Raw genomic sequence first — 12,914 nt, 5'->3', positions numbered from 1 at the left:
ATTTCCACCCCCCCCACTCCTGGAAAAAAAATAAAAAGGAAGAGGAAAAAAAAATATCCCTTTCAGAGCAAGGATGTGGTGAGGGCCTGACAGCCTCCCCTGACACGCGAGCCAGGACGTGGAGATGCTGGCTTTTCCAGGAGGAAAGGAGGGATTTTACCATCTCCTCTGGTCAATGAGGTTTTAATTCATCCTAGCTCTGGGCAGGCGCTGGCAGTGCCACATCCCCTCACCCCCCTTGCTGGCAGGCAGCCACTGGCCCTGCCTCAGTTTCCCCAGCTGTAAATCAGGATAACTCTCATCTATGGCAGAGCTTAGTGTGTATCCACAAAGCCCTGGGAGACCTTCACACCTTCCATCATCATCTAAAAGGTGACCACAGGGTTTTTGTGGTGCAAAGAGCAGGTCCCAGGCATCTGCCCTTCGGGGCTGGGGCTGTCTCCCTTCTCCCCTCCCATCCTGCAGCAGCGGGCTCCTTCCCCTCGTCTCCTTCCTGCACGGGCCAGAAGCGGAGCCAAGCTAATAATTCAGATGACAGAATTAAACTGATCCTGATTAGAAAAAGCCTTTACCCTGAAGAGAGCAAAACCTGGCTCCGGGCTGCCCTGTAATCCAATAGTCTCCCACGGCTGCCGCAGCGAACCCGAAACCTGCCTCCAGGCAGAGGCACTTTGTCCTGGAACAAGGGAAGTTAAATGTGTCTTAATGGGAATTTTGACACGTTTTGCTTTGATTTCACTAATGTTACAAAAGTAGCTGTTAGGAAATATTTCAGCCCCCCTGTGCGGGGCCGGACCCTTGTGAGAGGGACGATGGCTGAGAGGCTGTGGTGCCCGGTCTCCTCCACACTTCCCTGGGTGCAAGGGCTTCATTTGGGGTCTGTTGTGGAGCCAGGAGCCCCACAGGTTTGCAATGACACCTGCGGGGCAGCTAGCATCATGGATAGGACCTGTTCAAGCCCCTCATAAGGCCAAAAAACCCCAAAAGATTTCATCAATTTATTTCCACCTGGCACCAAAACAGCAGCTGGCGTTTCCCTGGCCTCCAGTGACTTGGGGCAGGGGGAGTCCGGTCTGCATTAAATGCACCCCACTGACATTCCTGGTGCTTCCCAGTCCCAGTTCAGCCTGGTGGGCACCCTGCTGGGCTCACAGCTCGCTCCCAAAAAGTCGCAGCCCAATAACAGGAGTTGGTGGATGCCACAGGGCGTGTCCTGGTGCAGCCCAACTGTGTGCATGGGCAGATAATGTGGCGTGAAGGCAGAGAAGGAGATGGCAAATGGATGGGATGAGACTTCAGTGGTGAACATGCTTAGGTGCTCAAAACGAGCCAAAACAAGGCTCCTCTCCCCCAGCATCTCCCCCTGCACAAGGCAGAGCCTTTGCAAGCCCTGCAGGGACCAGGTCCCACCTCCAAACACAGGTACCCCCAGCAAGGCTGCTGCAGGGCAGGCAAGGAGGGCAAAGCCCAGTGCAGGACAGCACTAATTTTAGCGAGCCTGAACGCAATTACCCCAACTGGAACACACAAAACTAACAAACAGCCGGGGTTGCGGGGTTGCAGGAGGCATCTCCGTGCACCTCCCTGGGGACTGTGTTTACTCACAGTGGCTTTTCCTGCCCCTGCAGCCCCATCCCCACCCGGCTGCCTCGGCCCACGTCTGTGAGCTGTTTTTTGTTGGTTTAACGCGATGCTGCGATTCTAACCCAGAGCCTCGGATTGTCAAACAGTTTTTCTTTTATTTTCTTTCCTTTAGGAAAAAAAAAAATACAGCTGAACTAATTTGATGAAAGGGGAAAATAAAACATAAGCCAGACTAAACACATGCAGTTCCTACCTACAGCCAGGGCCCAGCTTCTCCCAGGCCAAAGTCAACACATGTCAATTTTTAACATGACAGGGCTTTAAAAGGGAGGTTTGAGCCCCGGATGAGAGGCGGCTGGAAAACGTTAATAACAAGGTCTGTCAATTAAAGGCAAGCATGACATGCCACCAAGACAAGGGCTGGGGGTTTTCCCTTCCTCCCCTTCTCTTCCCTCTTAATTTGATGAAAAAAAGGGATTTATGGAGAAATCCATCCTTTGGTCCAAGAAATGCAGCCACATTACCAAATGAAGGATGGTCTTTGTTTAGGAGCCTTGAGAACAGCCCAGCAGAAAAGGGTCAAGACCCCCTGGTTAAGGAAAGCACTGTCCCGAGGGACGCTCCCAGCACTGCTCCCAATTCACCTGCATCCAGGGAGCCATGGATGTGCTAGGGCAGGATGCTCAGCTCCTGTGCTGGTGTACCTGGTGCACTGGAAACCGCTATTTTGGGTTCCAGAGGAAAAAAAAAAATGCTTTTATCAGTCCCATAGGAAGCACTGCTATGGTTCTGTGGGCGGGGCAGATTTCTGCCCAAAGTCACTCACTTGTTTCCAAAACAGAGCTGGGGAAAACAAGGGGAAGGGCAGTGCAACACAGCCTGACCAGCTTCTGGAGGTGAAGGCAAAATCCTTCATGGGTAAGGGGAGTGTGTGCTTCATTAGGGGTGGAGGGGAAAGGGCTTTTCCCCAAAATGCTGGGAAATATCTGCCCGCCGTGCCGGAGGCAGGGTGCTGGACTCTGGAACAGCGTCAGTGGCTCTCAGCTGCGGGAGCAGGTAAAGATTCAGCCTAGAGGGAAACAGCAGAGATTCATTTCTCCTTCAACACCTAAATAAACACTGCGCCCCCAGCCACACACTGCACGCGGTGGCGGTGTGCATTACACATCCACAGCGCAGGAACTGGCCGGCGGAGCGGCTCCGATATCCCGGCTGCAATATCCTGTCCCCGACAGCGGCTCAGCCAGATGCCGTGGGAGGTGTAAAGAGCCCGCAGCAGCCAAACACAGCCTGCTCTGCTGCCCAGCACCGACTGCCCTGGCCTCTGAAGGGCAGAGGACCCTCCTGGAGATGCGCAGGCACGGGTATCGTGTCCACCCAGCACACACTGTGGGGCTGGAGATTTATTGGGCTGCTGCAAGGTGGGGATGCTGCGAGGAGCCTGGTGCAGGACACAGCTCTGCTGCCTCATACCCTGCTTGCCAGAGCATAACGGGTGAGCTGGGCTGCAGCCCCGTTCTCAGATCGTGTTTCGCTTTCCGTGGCCCAGCATCCAAAGCCTCCGTTCAGCACACACGAGGCTCCCTTGGCAAAGGCAGGCAGAGCCAGCTCAGGCTGCTTTTTTCAAACAGGTCCCAAGGCCTGGCCCCTGAGGGGGTGAAAGTCTCTGCCACCAAAAAGCCAGCCTGGGGTGGCTGGGGGGCATTGGATTTTAAGACAAAGCTCAGAAAGCCTTCGGCTGTCCCTGCCCACAGCTCCTGGAGAAACACTCCACCGACACATCCCGCTGCTGCAGCCCTCACCTGGAGCAGTGGCATCTCCGCAGGTGGAGAACAACCTGCCCCAACAAAGGGAGCACCTGGGCTGGATTCGATAGCTCCTCGTGCTCATCATCTAAATCGTTAGCTCCAGGGCTGCTGACAAGCCCTGTGCACCTCTGCACTGCCGTGCAGGGCGACCGCCGGCTGTCAGCCCCACACTGCCAGCACAAAGCCCAGGACACAGGTAGCAGGACCTGGGATGATTTATGCCTCCGCAGCAGATGCATTGTTCGGGTTTTCTGAGATGCGCTGTCAACCCCAGCTGGGAGGAGACCAAGCCTGGGGAGGTGACCTCCCTGCGGCCAGCGGGGACCGTCCCTACATCTCAATCCCGACGGCTGCCTGCTGTCACCGTGCCTGCACCGTCCTCAAGTCCACGGGTCCACCCTGAGCTGCACTTCACACATGCTCCTCTCATCATTCTCCAAATTTCCAGCACAGCCTCACATGTTGTCCTCCTCCCTGCCCTCCTCCGGGCAGGCAAATCAGCTCCCCGCAGTATCATCTACCCAGATCGCACAGCACAGACAAAAATATCGGAGGAGAGCCCTTCTAAATCAAGTTCGTGCCCTGTGTCAAGACAGGTTAGCCTTCCCCCTCCCCAGATAAAGGGTACAGATGTTAAACTGATGCCACGTTTGATCACGGCCAAAAAGCCAAGAGGGCTTCAGATGTTCATTCATCTCGAGCTGCAAGCGAGGCCGATTCTCGCTAATCAGATAATTACTCTGCCTCTCCCCCTGCACGAAGTGCAGCCGTGCGGCGGGAAGGTTTCCTTCCTCCCCGGGACCCTGCTCAGAGCTGGGCTCAGAGATTTGCAAGAGATTTCCCCCCTTTTAAGAGGTGGGGCTAGGAACATGGGGCTGGATTCAGCAGGATTGCTCTGGAGCAGGATTGGGCCCCAGACTCTTGCGCTTCCTGCTCGAGATGAGCGTCTGTGATCTAAGTGCATTGGGGCTGTTGGCATCACCACGAGATCGGGAACGTAGGGAGCCATGAGGGACCAGCAGGGCTGACATCCTCCTCAAACTCCACAAAATCTTTTCAGACAGCAAGGGGAGCAAGGATAAATCAACACCTCCAGTGTGGTACGAAGCGAGCAATGAGCAGACAAAGCTGCCCACGAGGGCCTGATGGAGCAGAGCAGAACAAGGAGATTTTCTTCCTGGAGACGTCTGCTGGAAGCGGTCTGAAACAATTCCATTTATGTTGCCTTTTAATAGTAAGGTCAGCTCCTTTCTTCCTACCCCAACATCCTCCATCAGGGCCTCTTTCTGGGAACTTGCAGCAATGCGCCAGATGTCGCCGAGAGACAGAAAAACAACCGGGGGCCAAACTGGGGCATTTTGCCACTGCCCCAAATCCCAAACCGCACTGAGCTGCCTGAGGCGTGTGTGTAGGGGGTGAGCAATACCCCTCACGGGCCACCCCTGGGTACCCAGGGCCAGCAGGAGCCCTTTCCTCCTGGGCACAAGCAGCTGCGCTGCTCCCACAAAAAGCCACTTTACAGCAGCCCCAGCAGTACCCAGCAACTGGAAAGCGTCTAAATAACCACAGCCCAAAGGAGACATGTTCCCCTCACCCTCCCCATGCTTTGCCTCTTGCTGTGCTCAGGAATGGGGTGAAGGATCTCCTCCGTACCAGCCCTCCCATCAGCATCAGCCCCAGCCAGCACCCAGCTCCCTGTTCCTCAGGGACAAGGAGGGGGCCGTGCCAGCGAGCAGCTCCCCGACCCCGCTGGGACACAGATCCTTGTGCTCAGCCCCGTGTGCTGCTGGCCACCAGTGGCAGACCTCACAGGAAGGCCAGAGCCACTGGGGGAGTCCAATGTCACCACCCCAATGAGCGAAGGAGCAGTGGGACCACCCCTTTTTGGCTAGAGGACACGGTTATGGCCAGATTTCTAGGGGGGGCTTGCAGGGTTGCAGACCCCAGGCACACAAACACGTCAGCCGCTGCCCGGGGTGAGGAGGATGCAGTAGGGAAGAAAAGAAACCACAAGGCTTAAAAAAAGAAAACCACCTACATTCGGGGACACTCTGTGCTCCTCTTCAAACTTTCAGCTCAGGGCACGTTTCCAGGCTTCTTCCTTTTAATAAAAAACCCCGAGAGCAGGAACACAGCTGCCTTCTTTCTAAAGGCAGGTAAGGCATCCAGTCCCAGGGTCCAGGGCTAAAATCACAAAGCTTTAGCCCTAAAAACGCAGCTCTCTGCCCTCCTCTGAGAGGGGCAGAGGGAAGCAGAGACCAAAGGGAGGGAAGAGCCCAGGTGGGGGCTTTTATAGGTGCGCAGGTGTCCCAGGTGGGTCAGACAGGTGGGGAAGCAAGGGCTGTGAACAGAACCACAGGTGTGGACGGCCACACGCACAAATTACCTTGCTCGGTTTTCCAGGTTTTCAGGAGTGACCTTGGGAAAAAGAAAAAAAAAAAAGGAAGAGCCGTAGTTCTTCATGTCGAGGGTGATAACCCGTTTGTCACCATGCAGGCTGTCTGAAGGCTGCCCAGGTTTTACTTTATTGCATTCCTGGGTGTCACCAAAACCCAGCTGAATTATTCTGCCAACTCCATCATAAAATAAATAAATAAATAAAATAAAAAAGGGGGGACAAAAGTGACTTTGCTTTACGTCTCCGCGGCACGCTGGAGACCGGTGCTTAGATCTCTCCACTTATCTTTATAATTTTTATTTTTTTTTGCGTGAAACCGCTGAAACCAGCAGGTGAAAGGCCCCGAGCCCCTCAGCGGGACACCATCCCCGACCCTAAATCGGGCATGTTTCATCACTGCACCTGCGGCCCCCCCCCCCCCCCAAAATATTCAGCAGCCCACCAAGGGCTCAGGGCGCCCGGTGTCCCCCCTGCGCCCCCCCTGCGCCCCCACCCCGGGCTCCAGCACCGAGCTCTGGCCGCCGGCGGAGCGGGGCCGCGCTGCGCGTCCCCGGGGGATGCTTGGAGGGGGGGCCCGGCCCCCCCCGGCCTGCCCCTGCCCGGCCGCTGCCTCGCCCCGCTCAGCCAGAAGGTGACGCCGTCCGCCCGCAAATTGCTGCCAGCCCAATTAGGCGGCCGGTATCGGCTGCAATCACGGCTGCTGATAGAGATAAATGGGGAAGGCGCTATCTGCGCGACAATAGTGGTGTGTTTTTTGTTTTTTTTTTTTTTTTCCTTAAAGGGGGGAAAAGAAAACTTTTTTTAAGAAAAAAAAAAAAAAAACAATTGAACTTTTCATCAGCTGCTAATCATGATTTTTTTATTGCTTTGCTTAGCATTTTCTGGGGAATAAAACCTCAGAGGAGCCCAGTCTTTTGTGGAAAATGAAAGGGCATATAAAAAAATGAATGTACATGGATTCTAAATATTTCAGGTTGTATGACTTTGTGTTTGACCTTAGCAGAAGATGAACTAATCCTGCAATATAATAGACTTTCATAGAGATATGGAAAATGGCTGCTTTTTTATCTCAGTTGCCATGGGAACCATCAGAGAGAAGGCCTAGCTGAGATGCAATAGAAGGTTATTAAATGTGTGCTTGTGTATATTGGAAAAATACAGCTTTTTGTCATCTTGTGTCACTCATAGGTCTTTAATACGTAATGTTTAGGTTATTAATAAACTAACACAGGTCCATTTTTTATGGGGAACAACTGTGAATACAGCCATAAAAAAATTAGTACAAGTTGAACATTTGCAAAACTCTTGAGCACGGGCAGGGGCTGGATGGGGCTGCTGCTCGCCTGCAACTTCGCATGAAAGTTTCTCTCCTTTTCCAGGAGAAGGAAGGGGTCAGACGAGCTCTCCTCGCCCACCGCAGAAGCCAGGCACCCCTCTGCCCTTGCCAGACAGGCAAAGGGACTGGGACAGTGGGGACATCCAGCCCGCAACGGGCCAGTATTGGGGACACAGGGGTGTGCAAAATAAAATGCTGCCTTGTTCGGTGACTGGGCACCGGTTAGAGGCTGCCAGGGAAAGAAGGAGCTGCGGGGATGTCTATCCCCGGCTCAGAATCACCTGCCCTGGAGCCAGGAGCTGCATGGGCGGGCTGCGAGGCGGTGGTTTTTATGTTGGTATTTGCAAAAATAAAAGTAAAATTTTAAAAAAAATAAAATAAAAAAAAAAAGAGAGAGAAGAAAAAAGAAAATCTGGTTAAAAAAAAAAAAAGAAGAAGAAAAAGAAGAAGAAAAGGGAAACAGAAAGGGAAGAAAAAAAAAGAAAAACAAAGCCAGAAAGAAAGCCAGAAAGAAACAAGGCTGATGCTGCCCTGAGCAGACTTCGTGGTGACTCCAGGAGGGAGAAGGACTCCCTTTTTGGAGGTTTTCTTTTCTCCCCCAAGCTCACCGCTCGCTCCCCAGGCTCAGGATGCCCGCGGCTGGGGGGGGGGGCTCCCCACTTTGGGGTCCTGCCCCGCTCCGCTCCCTCCGCGCCCAGCAAAGCCAAATATCGAAGAGCGGCACCTTGCAAGGAGGTTTTGCCGTTCCACCCCGCTCCCCTGGCTCGGGGACGGGCTGGGGACACTCTCCTCGCCCCAGCGCAAGGCTGCGTGTGCTGAGAGCCCCGGGGGTGTCCCAGGCCCGGCGGGGGCACCCCGCACGCACCGCAGCCCGGCGTCCGTGCATACTAAGCAAAGCAAGGAACACATAGATTTTGCCTATCTGCCGATCAAACGCGGAGATCTGCTCTGGTAAATGATGCATTAGATGTGGTGGCTGTATTTGTTGTGTGAGTTTTGAAAGGGTTCCGATAATCTGGAAGCGAGAGATAAGGAACACCATTTATTCAGCAGCACTTTGGAACCAATTTTCAACCCTGTTCAACCCCATTCTCCAGCAGCCTCCAGGAGCCCAGGAGATAAGGATTGGGCTATTCATTATCTTCACAAGGAACAAAGATTAGCTAGCAGAGATGAAAAATTACCCCTGGATAGTAATAATAAGGAAGCGAACCTGGAGAGTTGCTGAGCCTATATTCTCCCTGCTGCTGGTGCTGCTTCTTCTCTTTTTTAAATTCTCTCCCTCTCTTTTTTTGTTGAATAAATATTGAAAAGGTTGGTTCTTTTTTTTTTCTTTCTTTTTTTCCTTTTTTTTTTTTTTAAGGAAAAAAAAAGCGCCTTCCTTGCTGTCTATCATATTTTTACTCTGCAGAATATGGTTGTTACCGTGGAAGAGAGCTGAGCGCGGTCCCCCCTTCCTCCCAGACTTTCAGATGACATCTTTAGTACAGAAGCTAAACAGCAGAGGAAAACAGCCTTCTCTTCCAGCGGGCATGAGGGGGAAACAGCACCTCTCCTCCTGCCCCCAGTGTCGCCGGTGGCACTCGGGGGTGGCCCCGGCCCCGGGACAACCCGGGACAACCCGGGACAGCAGCGCCAAGAGCCTGGGCTGCGCAGCCCGGCTCCTCCGCGGGTCTCTCCTCCCCCCTCCGCCCCGAGCCCCCTACTCGGACACCCCCTCTGTCCCCGCTTAGAGGGAAATCTGCAGGCTTCGAAACCCGTTTTTCCCGTAGTTTTTCCGCCTGGGCGATGCTCCCTCGTTTTGGAGTCGTTCCGTGCGGGGCGATCCCAGGACGCGGCTGGCGGCACCGTCTCCCTCTTCCTGGGCGCAAGGGAAAAAAAGAAGGGGATCTGTATATATGTGTATGTTTTAATAGTACATTCTTTTGTATTTTTCCCCTGCATAAATCTGGGGATGTATCTCCTCTCAGAGGATGAAGGGTAATACAGGAGGAGTAATTAAAACACTTACTTTAGAAATGGGCTGCGTGGGGCTGATAAGAATTATCTGCCGCATATCAAGGACCCTTTTTCCCCCGAACCATATCACAAAGACAGACAGAAAATGCCAGCAGAATAGGATTCCCCCCACCCCTCCCCTGCTCACATTTTTACCTCCATTATGATGATAATTCCTCTCCCGCGAAACTTTTTCTCCTTCCCTTCCCGAACCGTATTTCGTTCCCCCGCTCCCGCAGGGCCCCCGCCGGACGGTCCGGCCTTTTGTCTCTGCATTAATACGGTTTGCCCGCAGCCCCGGGGCGGGGGGCTCGCCGCCCCCTCCCGGAGAATCGCGCCGCGCCCCGCAGCGCCCCGCCGCTGCCCCCGCTGCCCCCCGCCGCGCGACCCCCGCGGCGCGACCCCGGCGCCCGCGACCCCATCCAGCCTCCGGGGGCTTGGCGAGGGGACCCCCCCCCCCCCCGGCCCCGCACACACACACACACGGGCAGCGGGAGGAAAAGGCACAGCAGGTGAGGAATGCCAAGACGGGGCTGGGGCGAGCAAACGTTTCCCAACCCATTCGTTTTGGCTGAGTCGCCTTGGTGGGCTGCGAAATACGTGTTTTTACCGTTTCTTTTCCACCTATAAATTGACTCCGTCGTGTGATATCTGCTTGTGCCTCTTCCAGCTCCCCCGCTGCCTCTCTTAGGTGCAGGTGCACGGCACGGAAGACTGAGTTTGGGAAGGGAGAGCGGGGAGAAGAGACACGAGGTTATACAAAAAAAATAAAAAACAGGCTGGCCAATACAAAAAAAAAAAACAAAACACCAACACCCCCGTCACCAAGGAGTGGAAACTAAATTAATACGAACAGTAATATTTTATAGCCATAATTGATAGTACAAAGCGGCTCCCCCCACCCCACCTTCCCTGGGATCCGGAGGCAGAAGCGAGCGGCTCGGGGCTGCGGCGCCCGGCGTGCCAGAGCCCGGCTTCCCAGCGCCTGGGATGTGAGCGTGTTGTTGGTGTAATATCAATTCATTTAAAATATGAAAGTCAAGTCGCGTAGACTGTGACAGCAACCGTAACAAAAGGTGCAAGCAACAGACAATGTGATGTGCTTGTACCGATATTGTAATGATGCAAATGAAGTGGAGGGGACGAGCTGCCTTATTATGTACATAAATACACAGTGGCTCGCTGTGCCATCCTTGAATGCAGGAGAGGGAGAGAGAGAAGGGGAGGGAAAGAAGGGAGAGAGGAAAAGAGAGGGAGGGAGGGAGGAAGGGAAGGGGGGAAGGAGGGAGAAGAGAGAGAAAAAAAAAAAAAAAAAAAGGGCTCAGCTCGAAAACTGCTGCCAGCTTTAAGCAGAGCGCACCTCGGGCAGCCCCTCCGCAGGGCTGCGCGCTCCCGCCGCCGGGGCACGGCCGCGCTCCCGGAGCGGGCAGACGGGGGAGGCTCCCCGCGGCCGGCGCCCCCTCCCCAGCCCTCGGAAGGGGAGAGCAGGGGCTTTCCAGGCACCGGGCGGAAAACTGAAAGAAAAACCCCGGACGGGAGAAAGGCAAGGTAAGGGGATGCGGCTGCGCGACTCTGCGCGGCCCCGGGGGCGGGCGGGGGGCACCGGCGTCCCGCTGCCGGTGCGCAGCGCTCCGGGCGGTTTCCCCGCCGGCACCGGGGACAAAGTGGTGGGGTTTTGTAAAGAACGAAAAAAGACACCCCCCCCCCGTAAAAAAAAAAAGCGCTGCACCCCCCGGCAGCCCCCTCCCGCGGGGCCGGTTCCAGGCACGGCGGAGCCGCGGGGGCTTCGCCGGGGCGCACCGGCACCCTGCGGAGAGCGGGGCCACCGGGCCGCCGTCCTTGGTGTCGCTTTTTTTTTTTTTTAATTATTATTATTATTCTTTTCTCCCCTCATTGTCATCAGGATAATTATTTAAATCTCCATCTTTGAAAGTTGCATTTCACCCAGGGCGGCCCGGGCAGACGCATCCCGGAGAAAGGGTGTGCAAAGCCCCCTCCCCGCAGCCACATCCTATCTCCTCGCTCCCATTGTTGGCAGATTTGGGTATAAAAAAAAAAAAAAAAAAAAAAGCGAGGGTTTGTTCTGCTCTCGAAAGCCGCGGCTCGGCAGGGCCCGGCCGCTCTTCCCCTGCACCTGCCTGCCGGGGAGTCCTCCCGTCCCAGTCCCGTGCGGCAGCTTTACGGGGCTTTGCATGATTTAAAACTACCCAGCCACATCGGGGACCCGGCCGCTCCTCTCTGCTGGCTCCTCCACCGCCCTCTCTCTCTCTCTCTTTTTTTTTTTTTTTTTGTATGTGCAAAGTTCCCCTCTTTATCCTCCTTTTGCTTTGGGGTGCAGAAGCTGGAAGGCAAAGAGAAAAAAAAAAATCCACCAGGAGCGGAGCCTGCCTGGATTTGAGGCAATTTCAATAAGAAAAGCGATTTCAATAAGAGGGGTGCGGGTTTTGGTCTCGGGGATTGTTTTTCCCGAGAGCATCTTTATTAATTAAAAGCTTTTTTTTTTTTTTTTTTTTTTTTTTTTAATAAACTGTCGGAAGTGTAAAAACCCCGGCCTGGTTCAAGCCCCGGGGAAAGGCGGCCGGGGGGCGGCGGGGGGCAGCCGCGGGCGGTGCCGGTGCCGGTGCCCGGTGCGAGCCGAGCCCGCGCCCCAGCCAAGTTTTGCCTGCGGAGAAACAACCGTAACCTGCGGGCCCGGCCTCTTTCCCCGCTCCTGAAACAGCTGCGCCCGAAATAACCTTAAAAAAAAAAAAAATACAAAGTGCAGCGAGCTCCCGCGAACGAAATCTTCCGTGGCAGCGCCTGAAAATCAGATTTATACCTTCCTCTGGACAAACGCGTGCGTGCGCAAGCCTCCCGCACGAGTTTTTCTTTGGGAACTTGAAAAAAAAAACAAACAAAAAACACGGTGTCGTGGCGAACCTGGGGCTTTTTCTCGGCTTTGTGGCAGCCGGGGGGGCTGCGCCAGTGTGCGGGGGGCACCGGGCGGCTTGCGGACAAAGCGCAGGTGAAGGAGGTGAAGGAGGGGTGGCACCGGGACGCAGGGTGGCACCGGGGGCTCCCACGCTGGGGGACAATTTTCTGGGGACAAATTTTCTGTGGGTGGGGGACAGCGAGGAGGCTTTTAGATGATTTACCAAAAAAAAAAAAAAAAAGGTATTCCGTGATTTATTCCCCGAGAACGACTTTTTTTTTTTTAATGCAGCCTAAATAGGGTCCTGTGGCTAAGAGGTACCAGTGTCGTTTTCTAACCCTATTTTCTAACCCTATATCTGACCTAGCGGCCATAATATGTGCTGCTAACGCAGGACGGGGGGGGGGGCGGGCTGGGGGGGGGGGGGGGGGGGGAAGCAACGCGGAGACGAGACCAGAGGGAGAAAAAAAACGGAGAAATAATAATAATAATAAAAATAGGCAGAAAGCAAGAAGTTGCCCTCCCCAGAAAAAAATAAAACAACCCCAAGGAAATAAAGCCGGGGCCCGACGGGGGGGGGGGCTGCAGCCGGGCCGTGCGGGGCTCCCGGCCGCCCGGGGGGGCTCGTACCTGGGGGAGGCGGGCGGTGGGAGCCGGCCCCCGGCTGGCTGCTCCTCTACCTGCCCCCGGCGGGCGGGGGGGTCGGCGCTACGCCCACTGGGGGCCCTGCCAGCCCCCTCCCCGCCGGGGGCAGCCGCCTTCCCCGGCCCGCCCCGGGGCTCGCACACCGCCCGCCGGCACCGGCGGCACCAGGCTGCCGTGAGTACCGCGGCCCGGCCCCGGGGCCGAGCGCTTCCCTGCCTCTTTTCCTTCCTTTTC

This window comes from Cygnus atratus, chromosome 10, assembly GCF_013377495.2.
Source record: "Cygnus atratus isolate AKBS03 ecotype Queensland, Australia chromosome 10, CAtr_DNAZoo_HiC_assembly, whole genome shotgun sequence".
Taxonomy (NCBI): Eukaryota; Metazoa; Chordata; class Aves; order Anseriformes; family Anatidae; genus Cygnus; species Cygnus atratus.
Note: the sequence above shows the minus strand (reverse complement) of the source record.